This window comes from Caenorhabditis remanei, chromosome IV, assembly GCF_010183535.1.
Source record: "Caenorhabditis remanei strain PX506 chromosome IV, whole genome shotgun sequence".
Classification (NCBI taxonomy): Eukaryota; Metazoa; Nematoda; class Chromadorea; order Rhabditida; family Rhabditidae; genus Caenorhabditis; species Caenorhabditis remanei.
The window spans coordinates 11,468,962-11,483,181 of NC_071331.1; positions in this window are offsets into that span (position 1 = coordinate 11,468,962).

Genomic DNA, 14,220 nt, shown 5'->3' on the forward strand with positions numbered 1-14,220 from the left:
GATTGAATGCGTGCACTTGATCTTTTCACTACTTATATAGATATTTATTGCCTTCTGATCACCTACAGTACACCTTCATATTTTTAGATTTTTTTTCTCATTTTCACCGATCACAGACTACTTGACACAATGAACAAACAACCCACCTGGTTGCTGTTTTGTTGAAAATAGAAATACTACAAATAATCCGATCCGATTCGTTTTCAGTACTTTTCGGGATAATCTGAGACTGAGTCGAAAGACGTCAATGTGTCCGTGGGGGTATTAAAATGCAAAAAGAATTTTGGAATTTGGGGAAAGTGCTCTCAAAAGATCAGTGCGATGTTGGAGAACGGTCTTTGATTCGTTGAAATATTGGATGATGGATTGGAGAACTAGGAGAGAACATTAGTTAAAACCTTATCTATTGCGTGAAACTGAAAGTTTAGAAACTGCTCGCGAGTAAGAATATTCCGACATCATTTAAATTTATTAGACTAAAACTATTCTTTTGTTTTCTGGTTATTGCCCATATTGCTATACATCAGTCAATTAAAAACACAGATCTGGAGTGCAAATTTAAAAGTTATCTAGAACCGTGTAAAAGCTTTTAAAATTTCGAAATAGTTGCAGGTCTAATTATGAGTGACATAAAACTTTACTGTGGTGGCAAAATTTCAAGGATCGAAAAATTGATCATTTCCGTTCATAATAAAATCAGACTTAATTCATAAACACATTGCATCAACTAGAACTACTGAAACTTGAAAAAGGAAACAAATGGCGTTTCAGAAACTGCAAATATTTTTCTTGTTACCGCGTTACTGTGGCTACAGTAGTAGAGTGGTATGAAATATTACAAAGAGGACAGAACAATCCAACCTGTTCCATGCAATTGAAACCATGGCAAGAATAATTCTACATGTTTCTTGAGTTGAAAAGAAACTACCATCAATTTGGAGAAAGTAATCTGAGAAATGGGAATCAAAAAATTTGACATGAAGTCCTGTGTAATGGAAGAAGAAGTTAACTATAGTAGATGAAACTGAAAAATTTTAGCTCTCGCCCGGTCTCAACAACTTTTTATGTATTTGTTGGACGTTAGTGTTTCTCCGATCAGAAAATCGACGGTTTCTGCCTTTTGTGCAAGAAATTGCACCATCAGTATGAAGGGCAAAAAAACCCTCAACTAGGATTCACTTACTCTGTTATTTCTGAAAAAAATACCTTATCTACATAATTCCTCAGTACCGTTCCCATAATGGACACTAAAAAATTGTGCCGTTTCAAAATGTTGTCATCACTAGTCAAGACAACTTTTCGCAATTATAGTTGCCCATGTGTGAAAACCATCAAAATATCAACCGACTACAGTAGGAACTCTCTAAACCCCCAACTACCACAAGACCAAAAACCATGTCATTTTCTTATTCTTGTTCAGAATGACAGATGTTGCGAAGAAGTGAAAAAGAAGAAGAAGAAGTGGAATGCACAACTCCTATGAATACAGGAAACACTATGGGTGAGTATGTCAGAATCCGTTAATCTCGTCATTTCAAATATAAGGCGGAAATCAAAAATAAAAGTCAAGATTTCGGGAACACATCCAGATTAGTCGCCTCAATTTTTCGTCGTCCTAGTTTCTTCGTTTCGCAGAAAAATTGACCTGTCTGCTCAGGGGCGGGAAGTTTTGGAAAAGATGATGAATGGAATGCATATTTTTGGTTAATCCAGTTTCCGAGTCATCTTTAAATTTAGGCCAGGTTATTTATGGAAGATCAAAAAACAAGGAAGACATTTAAAATTTCAATCGCATGTTCAGGAGTAGTAGGAAAAAACTAAGAGATGAAGGGAGCAATAGAGTAGGTTTTGAAACAAAAGCACTTCGCCAATTAGGGAATATGAGTTATTAGGAAGTTATTGAAGTATTGAAACATTGAAGTCCATAATTGGGTATTTGAAATGAAATAAACTTGTAAATTAGCTTTACCGGGCTGAGCTCGGTTTTTTGAGTTTGGATCACAAAGCCAGAATACATTCAAACCATCGCAACTAGACTATGCGAAACGAGTGATCCCGGAATTTCTGATATTCAGGACTAAAACCTCTACCTGGTCAACGATTTTAGAGAAACGGAGCAGCGTTTATTCCAAGAGTCGTTATCTCCGTACAGTACACAAAAAATTTAGAACTTTCAAGGCGTCTAAGAATGCGGGAAACAATATGATGATGATTATCAAGAAAAATTTCGAAAAACATCGGAATTTTTTCAGTACTGAACTTCCGGCATCTCCCGTTGCAACTCCGCTTAAAAGTTACAGAAGTGAATAGCACAATCAAAGGCGATAGTGGAGTAAGTAAAATAGACTCTATATTATCTTGTCTTCACTTTGCAACCGGAGAAAAATATGGAAAGTACTTGATTCATTTTCAGCACGAGACTCACGTCTCAGAAACAGATCATTCACGAAAAATACAGGATGTTCTTGATCTACTGGAATTATCCCGACTGCAGAAAACTATAATCCACTTATTAAAAATGATGAAAAAGAGAAAACAAGGAAATAGAAGAAGAGAAGAAAGCAAAGATCTTTTGAACTCTGTCAAAAAAGGTGTTCCAAAATATGAAATATATAAATAACTTGTTTTCTTCCAACGAGACAAATTTGTATGCAGGGATAACTCAATCATCAAAGATTTGATATCATAGTTATCAGCTCAGGAATCAGTATGTTCTAGGGCTCAGAGATACTTTTCTCAAAATGTGGAAAACTTTTGGAATCCAGATCAAAGTGATCTCTGAAATCGTTTGCAAGAAAACATCGAAACGTTATTTCAACTAATCTGAAAACATTTTTTGAGAACAAAGATGCAATACGGAAATCGAGAGAAATAAGGATTCTCCCTAACACATTTTAATCTTGACGTGAGTGTCTGAAATGAGTGGGAGGTGTGTCGAAAAGGGAGAGAAAACATGAACACGAAAAGAATTTTAGAAAATAAACTACTTGAAAAAATAGAAACAAGTGTCGAAAAATAGACTGGGAGTTTGTTTTTTTTTAGAAGCGGAGAAGGTGATCTGAATGAGATTACCCATTGAAATGACGAGAGAAAAAGAAGGGATTGATCAATGAAAATGTCAAAAAAATATACGATTGGGATAAGAAAACAAAGTGATTGAGTCGAAAAAACGTAGTGAGTTGTTGTTGGAATATTGAATTAAAAAGGAAAAAGAAGCGTTTCACAAGTATACTGTAGTTATAGAAGCAGTGTTCTTGTTACTTTTATCTCAAAATGAGACTTCTCAACTTCATGTGTAAATTTATTTCTAAAACACTGATTGTTGGAAAACACTATTACTCAAATTAGGGGACTCTAGATTTGATAAAAATCGTGAAACATTGTTTTTTTCCAACGTACTGAAATGTTGTCCCTGTGAGAAGAGTGAAATTTCAGTAAAGCTAAAAATGAAATGACGAATTTTATGTTTCAGCAGGTCTTGAAACTACGTTTCACTGATTATTTGCAATAAAATGTGAGCTAATCATCATAAATTCGTCAAGTAATATTACTGAACTATGTTTTTCCATTAAAACATTGAAACTCATAATTCTACGGCATGATTGGAAAAAAATCTACGATGCAGGAATTAACCATGAAGCGACACGATTGGGTCAAACGATGTGATAAAAATCAAATTATACAGATGAAACTGAGAAAAAATGAAAAAAACCTCTCGGGGAGGTGGAATCATTTTCTTATCTTTATGGTGACACTGCATTTAGGATTAATGATTTTATGTTTCACACTCTCGAAATGAAGATGGGAAGTGTGAGGGCTACAGTATGCATTCTTGGCGAAGTAAATATATTTTGGACTATTTTTCTTCATGAAATTGAGGAAATATGTATGTTATTTTTAGAATTTCATGTGATATCCATGTTTTGTATCGATTCAGAAACTAAATTATTATTTCTCAATTCCTAGTTTCTTTGATGTCATGTTTCAGAATCTTTTAAATTTCTAGTTTTTTCAAACTCATAATGCTGAACTGAAAAGCCGTTATAAATTGCTCTATTTCAGCTAATGATACAACTATTCAAAAAGATCTAACTAGGACCAAAATCGACCACACACTTTACTCTTAAAGAATTCCAAATGGCTTTGAGAAAGTTAGGAAACAGGGAAATGATTCAGATGATCGATAAATAATATTTAAGGATCAAATAGTGTTTGAATGATCAAACCTTAACGGTGTGATCAAAATAATTAAGGAAAACAATTAATTTGCGAGGGTGTTACTCGGACTTAGTTGATTGCATTTTGAAACCTTTTCCGGTTTCAAAAGATTTGTGAAACAGGTCTTGTTTGAAATCCACTGATTTTACGATTGTAGTAACAAAGAAATCACACGACGAATTTTATACTTCCAAAATTCTGTTTAAAAACTTTGTTTTCCCAATTCCGGCTGTAAATTTCATAAATTGGTTACATAAAACTACTATTCTAATCATCATAAATTCGTCATGAGTCAGGTCATACTGCTAACTAAACTGTTTTTTTCAGGTTTCCAGTTCGGCGAATTCCTATTTTCGGATTATACAACTATGATGTCATCGACTTTCGAAAATTAAACTTGATCTGAAGAACCGGATATGGATATTTTTGTTAAGGGCAATAGACGCTTTCACTGTTTTGAGGTGATCTGATTAGTTTTAAAGTGGCGGCCAGGGAATTCGATAGAATGGGTGGCAGATCGAGTTCGCTTAAAGTAATGTGACTTGCAGTTTCAAACACAACATATATCCAGAAGAAAAATACAACAAAAAAATTATTCAACAGTCAAACCAGTCTAAAGGAAATAATTCTTCATGCATTCGCGGAAACAGTAATTTTCGTGAATTGTTCAGTGATCCCAGAAAAGCTCAGCGGTCGGGTTACTGTACTGAGTTACAGCCCGTAAAATTGTTTTAGGTCAACGAATAATTTCAAAAAACTTCAATTTTTCTAAATTTGGACTGGAGATCATTTTATTTCAAATAGTTTTTGAGTACGATGATCGATCGTAAACTAACACTGAAAAGATCCAGATTACGGCTTCTCTCAGCAGTCGTAAATGTTTAGAGAACTAGCTCAGAAAATTAATCATATTATTCAGGGGAAAAATGCTTTTAAAAAACATATTGTTGAATAAAAGTGAACTGATTGTGAGCTTGTATCTATATACTGAACTTCGAGAAGACATAAACTTGATATACAGTTTCAAAGAGTGATTGAAGGTGTTATCTGAGAAAAATCGGCTTGGTATAAAAACGTTGTTATTTTCGTTTCACAGTTTTTTCATGAATTCAATACGAGAAACCAAAAATTCACTAGTTATCCGATTTTGTGTTATACTGTCGAATCAACCTTTTTTAGACGCCCACAGCTTTTTTCCTTAACTTTTTCTCCCTATATCAGGTCTAATAGTTATCTAAATGAGTTACAGTTTCAACGAATAAATGAAACTGTACTAGAGAATAACTGAATAATAACTTTGTTAAATTTCTTTTTAAAAAAGACAATGAATTCAAATCGTTCTCTAGATTTCAGGAACATTGCTCCGCCCCCTTCCCCTTCCAAAACATATTTTGTCTCCGTGAACCCAGAACTTGCATCAGTGGGTGTGAATCTCTTTGTCTTTGTCCTCTTCCAAACCTGCGCTTTGAACACTTTCAAGAGGGTCCGACGTCTTCTTTTTCTTATTTTTTTCTTTTTTTGTGGTTATGGTGCACCTCTTTTCCTACTTTCTGTCACTTCTCACCCACACGACACTATCAGAATATGCACACGCACACGCATTTTGTGACGTGCAACACTTGAAAAGTTTCAGGAAGACCAGAAAAAGAAGAAGAAGAAGGAGGAAGAATTGTTGGAAGAAGAAGAAGAGAAAAGCACGGCGAGAAATGGAAAAAGAACGAAAAAACAAGGGAGTGTTGGAGACGAAGAGACGCAGAATTCATTCTGGGGGAAGTCCTTTTTTCGACTTTTTGACTCAAGTCAAGAGCTGTTTAAATAGTGAAAATTGTTATCACTTAGACTATTTATTCTATTTTTCTTCCTGGAAATTTTATCAAAAAATAGAAATTGTTTTGAAAATAACAGAAAAAAAGTTATTTTGCTTAAATTGAACTGAAATTGTCTGGAAAGTTCGGAATCGTATGGCTTGAATATCACATCACTTCATTCTGAGATGGAAATAGGAACACATAAAAACGGGAGATCAGAAAAGTGTTATGGATGGAATATTTCATATGTCGAACAAAGCTTTGAAATATTAGCTGATTTCAAAACTCCAGGAAACATTAAATTTTCAATTTTCGGAAGATGAAAGTTTCAGTGATTGATCTTAAAAAAAAGTGTATCACTGTTACGCGTATAGTACTGAAGGTGACCACATGTTGTTCCATTATTACACTTGTTAAATACTCAATAATGAGAATTTTTCCATCAATAAAAGCTATCTAAGGTTGCGAACCAACTCTGCAACAAAACAGATATCATCGCTTTGATTTCAGTCAAGTAGAACTCAAAAATCGTGCCAAGAAAGAAAATGATCTTTAGTTCTGATAGAAAAAGAATTGAAACGAACGTAGTTATAATAACTTTATGAGTGCGTTGGAACCGATTTTTTTGACAGAAAGCCGTTAGGTTGTTGGTGAAGTTCTCTAAATTCTGATGGTTTCCAGCTTTTTTTGTTTAGGTTTACAAAAATCCAGATTTCCGACTAACTGGCTGTCAGATATCTTATTTTTACCTCTAAGATGAACCTCAGATCATTAACGAAACTGTTGAAACTAGGAATCAATCCAATTTTCACTGAAATTTAAACTTCTTAGTTAATGTCACAAATCAAACAGTTGTTTTTTCCGAAATTGTTTATAAGCTACTTGAAACAGAAATTCACAGAAACTAATAACACAACAATCATCGTCTATAATAAATTGTGAAAACAGATTCTGGCCGTTAACCTAATCTCAAAAACTGAAGAATGAGGAAAATGAAGCACACAGGATTACGGTAGTCTCAATTTTTGACCCGGATGTAGAAAATTGTATATTGCTGCAATCGATGTATTAAACGTTAACCGTTTCTTGATTAAATTGTAACACTATTCGAAAATCAAGCAAGAATAAAAATGATAAAAACATATCATTGGTTTGATTTCAATCAAGTAGAACTCAAAAATCGTCCCACGAAGGAAAATTATTTTTTAGTTAACAATAATCCGACAACTATTGAAACAAACGTAGTTATAATAACACTTTATGAGTGCGTTGGAACAGAAATTTCTAGATAGAGAAATGCCAGGTTCTTTAAATTCAAATGGGCTCCAGTTGTTTTGTTTAAGTTCACAAAAATACAAATTTCCGATTAAATGGTTTTCAGATCTCTTTGAAGATGAAGCTCAGATCAGTAACACAATTTTTGAGACTATGACTAGATCAACGACAACACTCAAACCTTCAGTGAAATTTTAATTAGGAAATACATATCAATTATTTCCATAGAAATAATTGTTTTTGAGCTACTTGTAACAGATATTACATAGACACTAATAACACAAAAATCATCATCTGAACAGTGAAAACAGATTCAAAATTTGAAGAATGAGGAAAATGAAGCATCCAGGATTACAGTATTCTCAATTGTCGAGCCGGCTTTGAAAACAATATGTGGAAAATTATCTATTGCTGTAATCGATGTACGTTAATTGTTAATTGATTAATGAACCCACAGAAACCATTAATGAACCCACAGAAACCGTGTTCTATTTTTCAGAACCCTGCTTTAAAAATAAAATGAAACGAACACTTTAATTGACAAAAAAGGATTCGTATGTGGCCAAAAACCCTTTAGTTCCCAGAAATTCAAATGTAAACTGATCTTCGTGAATCTTCCATTAAATACTAATTAGTTCGGAGCGGGTTGCTTGTTTTTCTCTTTTGTCTCATGACGTGGATCTTCGGTCTATTTGAACGTAAAGTTTGCAAAGAAAAAGAGAAGAGTATTGTTGTTATTCCAGCAAACGAGGCTATATATATTGTGACCTCCAGACAAAATCATCATCATCATTATAATAAACGGAGCAAAAATATATAAAAAATGAGTAAAATGTAGGAAAAACAAAGAGTGGAAAGGACAGACGGGGTGGGTGGAAGCGAGGGAGAGAGTAATCTTTGGATAAAGATTCGCAACGGAAATTTGAGAAGACAAAAAGAAGAGAACTCACTATAGATCTTTTTTGGGTCCCTATTTATTGGAAGAGAATTGAGTTGATTAGGTCAGGTAGGTGGAGCACAGAATAAGAAAGAAAAAAGGTCGAGTGCTCTCTGTGTACTGAAATAATTGAATGTTGTGTTGGTCAGAAGAGGTGCCAGGTTCTTCCCGCCCTTCCTCCCACACTTTTTCATTCAATTGTTCGAATTCTCTTCTGTTGGTCAAGAAGTATTCTTTCTTTTTTGAGCTGTGCTTTGGTTTATGTACTCTTTTTTCGAGGGAGAAAGGTCAGGGGTTATTTTTGGGATTTCGTTTATATGGTAATTTGTTATTATTGAATTGTAGGTGTCAGTGTTATGATGGTTCTCTGAAACAGAAAAAGTAACTGAATAGGAGTTCGAATTGTAGAAGCCGTCAGAGTGTCTATAACCATTTCGATTGAGCATATTTTCATTTATCCTACCGTAAAAACTGAATGACTGTAGTTTTGTGCTTTGGAAAAAATTGCAGAATTGCTAAAATCGTAGAACCTATTTGTTCAAGGTTTTATGTAACAGCACAATATTTTCTTCCAAAATCTTTTCTAGAACTCTAGTGGATAGAATTTCTATCGGTGAGCTTCTATATTAGGAGGGTACGCTTCTTACAACCGCGCCCTACCGAAACCGAAAATTGTGTGCGAAAGAGAGAGAGTCTAAGAAAAAGAGACATTTTTCAAGGTGTATTCGGTGGAGCGCAGTTGTAAGAACTGAGCTAATACAATGGAATTCCCGTAAGCTGAGCGAATTGCGAGCATTATTTGATGCTCCAGAAAAAGAGGGATGAAAAATGTTGTGTTTCGGAATTTTTTTATATAGCATGTGACACGAAACTATTCGTTACTTGAGAAAAACTAACTTTCTTCAAATAAAAAATTCGAATCATGTCATGACCGAAAATAAAAATCAGGGTTTGCCTGATTTTCCGAACGAAATATATTAGCGGCCCACGCCTTCTTACAACTGCGCCCTACCGCAAACGAGAGAGTATCGGCGAGAGACGCAGAGTTTTTTCTGGCGCGAAACAGATTTTCACAAATGTTGACCTATTTTTGTATAATTTTCTCTCGGAAATTGGCAAATTTTTTGTTAAAACTTGTGAAAATAGATCAAAAATTGTAAAAATCCGTTTCGCGCCAGAAAAAACTCTGCGTCTCTCGCCGATACTCTCTCGTTTGCGGCGGGGCGCAGTTGTAACGAAATTGCTCTGCTAATAGTTTGAACTAGTTTTTACCTTAATATCCGTATACTCCTGAAAAACTAACAATGAAAAACCAACCGGTTCCAAAAGAACAACTGAAAATAGAATTACAGAAATAGCTTAGTGGTAACTTTGTAACCGTAAAATATTTCTAGTTTCTTAAAAATTCTACAGAGCAATCAATTCTGTTGAAGTGTTGAGTGGCTCTGAAAACTATCAGTAACACCTAACTCTCCGGGAAACAAATAAAAAATATCCAATCTCAAGAACAGATCAAAAAAGACTTTCATCAAGTTTTCCCCCAAAAAATGATCCAAAAAGTGTATTTTGTTATTGGCGAACATAAAACACGATTTCTAATCCCCCATAGTATCATTTGCAAGTCAGAAGAGGAAGGTGATCCGAACGGTTTCAGGAGGATTTGCTTCTAAAAACAGAGAACGGTAGTCTAGGAGACCTTTTTGTGCAAAAAGACTTCCAGACAATATCAGTTTAGATAATCCCCACACTAAAAGCATTTTTGAGATGATCCTTGAATTATGGTCAGAAACTTGATCGTGAGTACGAATATAACTGAGCACTATCTAAAATACAAACTGATATGTTCAATTTGAAACATTCGAAAATTTTCTTCTCATAGTTTCACAGATCAAGCACATCTCCTGTTATTCATTTTTGTCAAGCTTGAACAACTTTTTTTTTCGATCAAAACTTTCTAGTTGGGAGATCAGAAAGCAAAATTTTTACGCGATCCTTCCGGTCAGTGGAGGTGCAGAAAATGCAAATTAAACGTGTTTTTAACAAAAAATGATACGAAATAAGTGTTTTTAGATTGGTGCTTTAGAAAGTGATCGTTGATGGAAGAGATATCTCAATTTGATTTGTGAATTGAAGTCAGCGGAGTTAAGGGACCGTTAAGAGTATGGGGGGAACAATGTCACAGAAAGTGCGAATCTTGAACACCTCAACATCCTCATTGATAAAATGGTATTGAAACTGCTAATTTTTGAAATTAGATCATGAAACTGATTATTGATTGTTCAACTGGAAATTCCATTGAAAACCGTTATTCTGTGTTTCGGATAACAAAAAATTTGTCCCCAGTTGATTACTACTGCTACTGAAAATTTTAGGCTATTTTTTAGAAGTTTAATGTGATTACAGTTTCGGGAAATCGATTTAAACCGATGCCGTTTGAGTGGACGTTCATCAACATGGATCTACTCCCTTAAGCTTTACGGACGCGTTCAATTTTTATTATGTATTTCAAATGATGAGCTTCCTGAAATATCTTCAGCATATTCAATGCTTTTTTTCTATTTTGACACCTTTTGTTAATAATGGTAATACAGATATTCGAAAATCTAAATTGAAAACTTGAAACAGGTACGCATTAACATATTTTGCAGATAGATTTTTACGAAAATAAACTTAACTTCCGTCAGCACTTTTTTCAGTTTTTAAAAAAATATTTTCAAGTTTGGAAAAGTTTTCCCAACCTCCAGCCAACATTTTTGTCTTTTCCCATCAAAATTCTTGGAAATTCCCGGATCAACATTTTGAAGTTCACTCTTTTCAAGACAGGGAACATAAATTCTTTTTTCCAGAAATCTAGATTTCATCCAGCCCAGACAGAAAACAATTTATGTGAAAACGGAAACAAAAACAGGAAAAAATAACTTTTCGGGGGTTTTTTCCCACAGCGTGTGTTCTGAAACAAAGCACTTTCCCTTGACTTTCCCTTTTTTCGAGTGCCTCAAAACTCAAAAAAGAGGGAGTTTTTGGTTTTGACACCTATTTTTACGACTCGAAGTGCAATGACAAGGGCTATTTTGAAACTTGAAAGGAGAAAAAGTGCAGACGATGGGGGAGTTAATTGATAAGAGAAGAAGAGACTTGAGGACAAGTTCAATTTCAGGACACAGTGTTAAAATTTATTGAACAAATACAACGGAATTCGAATTATGTTTGAAATTCATATCAGCTCTGAAACTGAATTTTCGAAATATGTGTAAGAAATACAGTGAATTACAGGGAAGAAATCTCAATTTCAGGAGGCTGTGATGTTGGTTTAAAAATTAACAAGGAGATTTTTGGGGTGATTTTAATTGAAATAATGCATAGATTGAACAAAACATGTTGAATCAATTAATTCTGTGTTAACTAAAGAATTTTTATACTAGTACTTCATGGGTTACTTGAAACTGAATAAAGGATGAAAATCTCCGAAACAGGAACATTCAGTCCAGAGAACGTCGTCGATGATACAAAAAGACAGTGCATGAAGGAGTTGTTCGTGGTTCTTCAGATTTAACTGAAGCTTCACTAATGGATTGAGCATGCACATCGATAGGATTCTCGCAAATATAAGTATAACTGATTTCTCAAAGAATGATAACGCGGTGGTTACAATGTTTGTCTTTAATTATGTTGGAGCTATTGAACAATGTTGATTTCAAGTTGACTAGGAAAACTGCCGATCCGGTGAAGCTTTCTCAGTCGTTAGTGAATTTATAGAGTTTTCAGAAGTTTCGATTTGAAGTGCAACAAGTTTTAGACACGATGTTTACCTGTGGAATCTTTGTTTTCATTCTTCTTCAACGGACTCCTATACATCAAACAAAAGTGATCTCCAGGTTCGAAAAGTGACTCCAATATGAAAGTCGAAACATTGCAAATAACTCATTTTCCTGAAACTGCAAAATAGTAGAAGTTTAATTTGAAATTATAATAAACACCTTTCTGTGTATGAATAGGAAAATAAGGAAATCCTGAAAGGAATGATTCAGAGAACTTTCATAACCACATATCAATGTCCTCCCCTTCTTCTCTTTTTGACGCCATTTTACGTTCAACCTGTCTGTGCTTCAAACCAATTATCTGACATCATTTCGTGAGCTGAAAATGAAAAGATTAGTTTAATGGATTTTTGAGAGTGCTGAAACCGATAAAATCGGTACTCTTTTCACGTTTTTCGCAACAAATGTTTATTCTTTCTCTTTCTCTTCACTTCCTTCAAAGTCCCTCCTTCTCTTCTTATCATTAACTCCTAAAATTGAAGAAACCTCAAGTATAAAAAGTGGAGGACTGTCCACTGGATTCTGCACAACACTCTTTTTCAACACTTATCAGTTATTTCATACATTTTTGATAAGGAAAAAGTGGTTTCCCTTCGAAAGCGACGAATTCTGTTTGAATGAAACATTAACGGTTTTTACAACTTGATACCGATCAATTTTGATTCTAGTTTACGTTTATTCTAACTTTTTATGTTTACCTTACCGTTTTTCTGCTGAAGGCACACAAAATGTTTTATGAAGGTGTGTAGAGCATGCTCTAACTGTAAGAATATAATTCAAGTTTCTGGTTCAAATTAAACTGGCGTACTGTACAATTTCACTCTGTTTCAGGTTTCTGGTGTAACACATTCATTATCAGTATTTTTACTGAGAGCATTATATTAGTGAAAACTTTCCTACCGTCACCGTCAAATAGGCTTACATGTTTTCAAATACAACAATCAGAAACACTTAAAAACTGTGATCTGAATTGTTTTAATGTTCCAATCAAAAGATATATGTGCTAGTCAGCAGCTCCTTCTAATTAATTTCCACATTGCAGGCGGTAACTTTAAAAAAAAACCGAAGAATTTTCGAATAGTATCACTAAAAACTTTGACTTGTTAACCCATACTGAAACAGAAACCTCTACAGATTTATAATCTTTTCTCGCCTCTTTTCCTTATTTCCTTTGCGTATTAACTTCTTAAACCCTGCATAATATTTCCGAAGATTACGAAACATGAGAAGCTGATTCTTTTATCAGAAACATTTTAAGCCGATGATTCTAGATGGCCTCTGGTGAGAAACAGTTCAGAAAACATTGCATAATTTCTTTAGGATTTACTAGAACACTACCATTTCTAGATTTAAGTTAAGATTATATCGAAAACTGCAAGAACTAGCAGTAATTTCAGTTTTCCCTTAAATAAGAAGTTTGAAACATACAATTTTCTCCAGTTGCAAAATAATCAGGACAGAAAAACAGTTGGGCCATTCCGTGACGTTTTTCTAGTTCTGTTTATTTGCTTCTGATTTCAGATTCCTCCTCTTCTTTTTTTTACTCTTCCTGACAATTCTCGACCAATTATTTTCCTCGAATAGTCACGTAGCTCCTCCTCTCTACCCCTCCCTTTCTTGATTTCATTTGCTCTGGATCTTTCACTGATAACTTTCATTCTTTGTCTCTTTTTGTGGTTGAATCATCGGCAGAAGACCATTTTATTGCAGTTATTCAATTTCACATTATCATCTATACTATAAACTTTTAGTGGCAAACAAACCCCAAAAAGTTGTTATCAGTTCTCTCTAGCTATGCTACTCCCAGTTTTTGAAGTTATGCCATTGAGGGGTGATTTCATTTCAATTAAATTGTGTCATATTTTTCCCAAATAATTTGAATTTTCAATTTTTAATTTCAGGGTAATGCTTCGAAACCTATTTTTGCTTTCCTTTCTGGCGGCAACGGCTTTTTCTATCCTTCCAAATCACTATCACTTCAAAGAATACCTCAACAAAGCCGCCAAAAATTCCCGTGGAAATGATGCCATCTCGGTAACTACTGGATATTTGAGCACTCCATTGGATCAATTCGTTGGAAACGCATCAGGAACTTTCACTCAAAGATACTTCTACACGAGACAGTATGCCCTTCATCAGAAGGTTGCATTCTTGTATGTCTCTG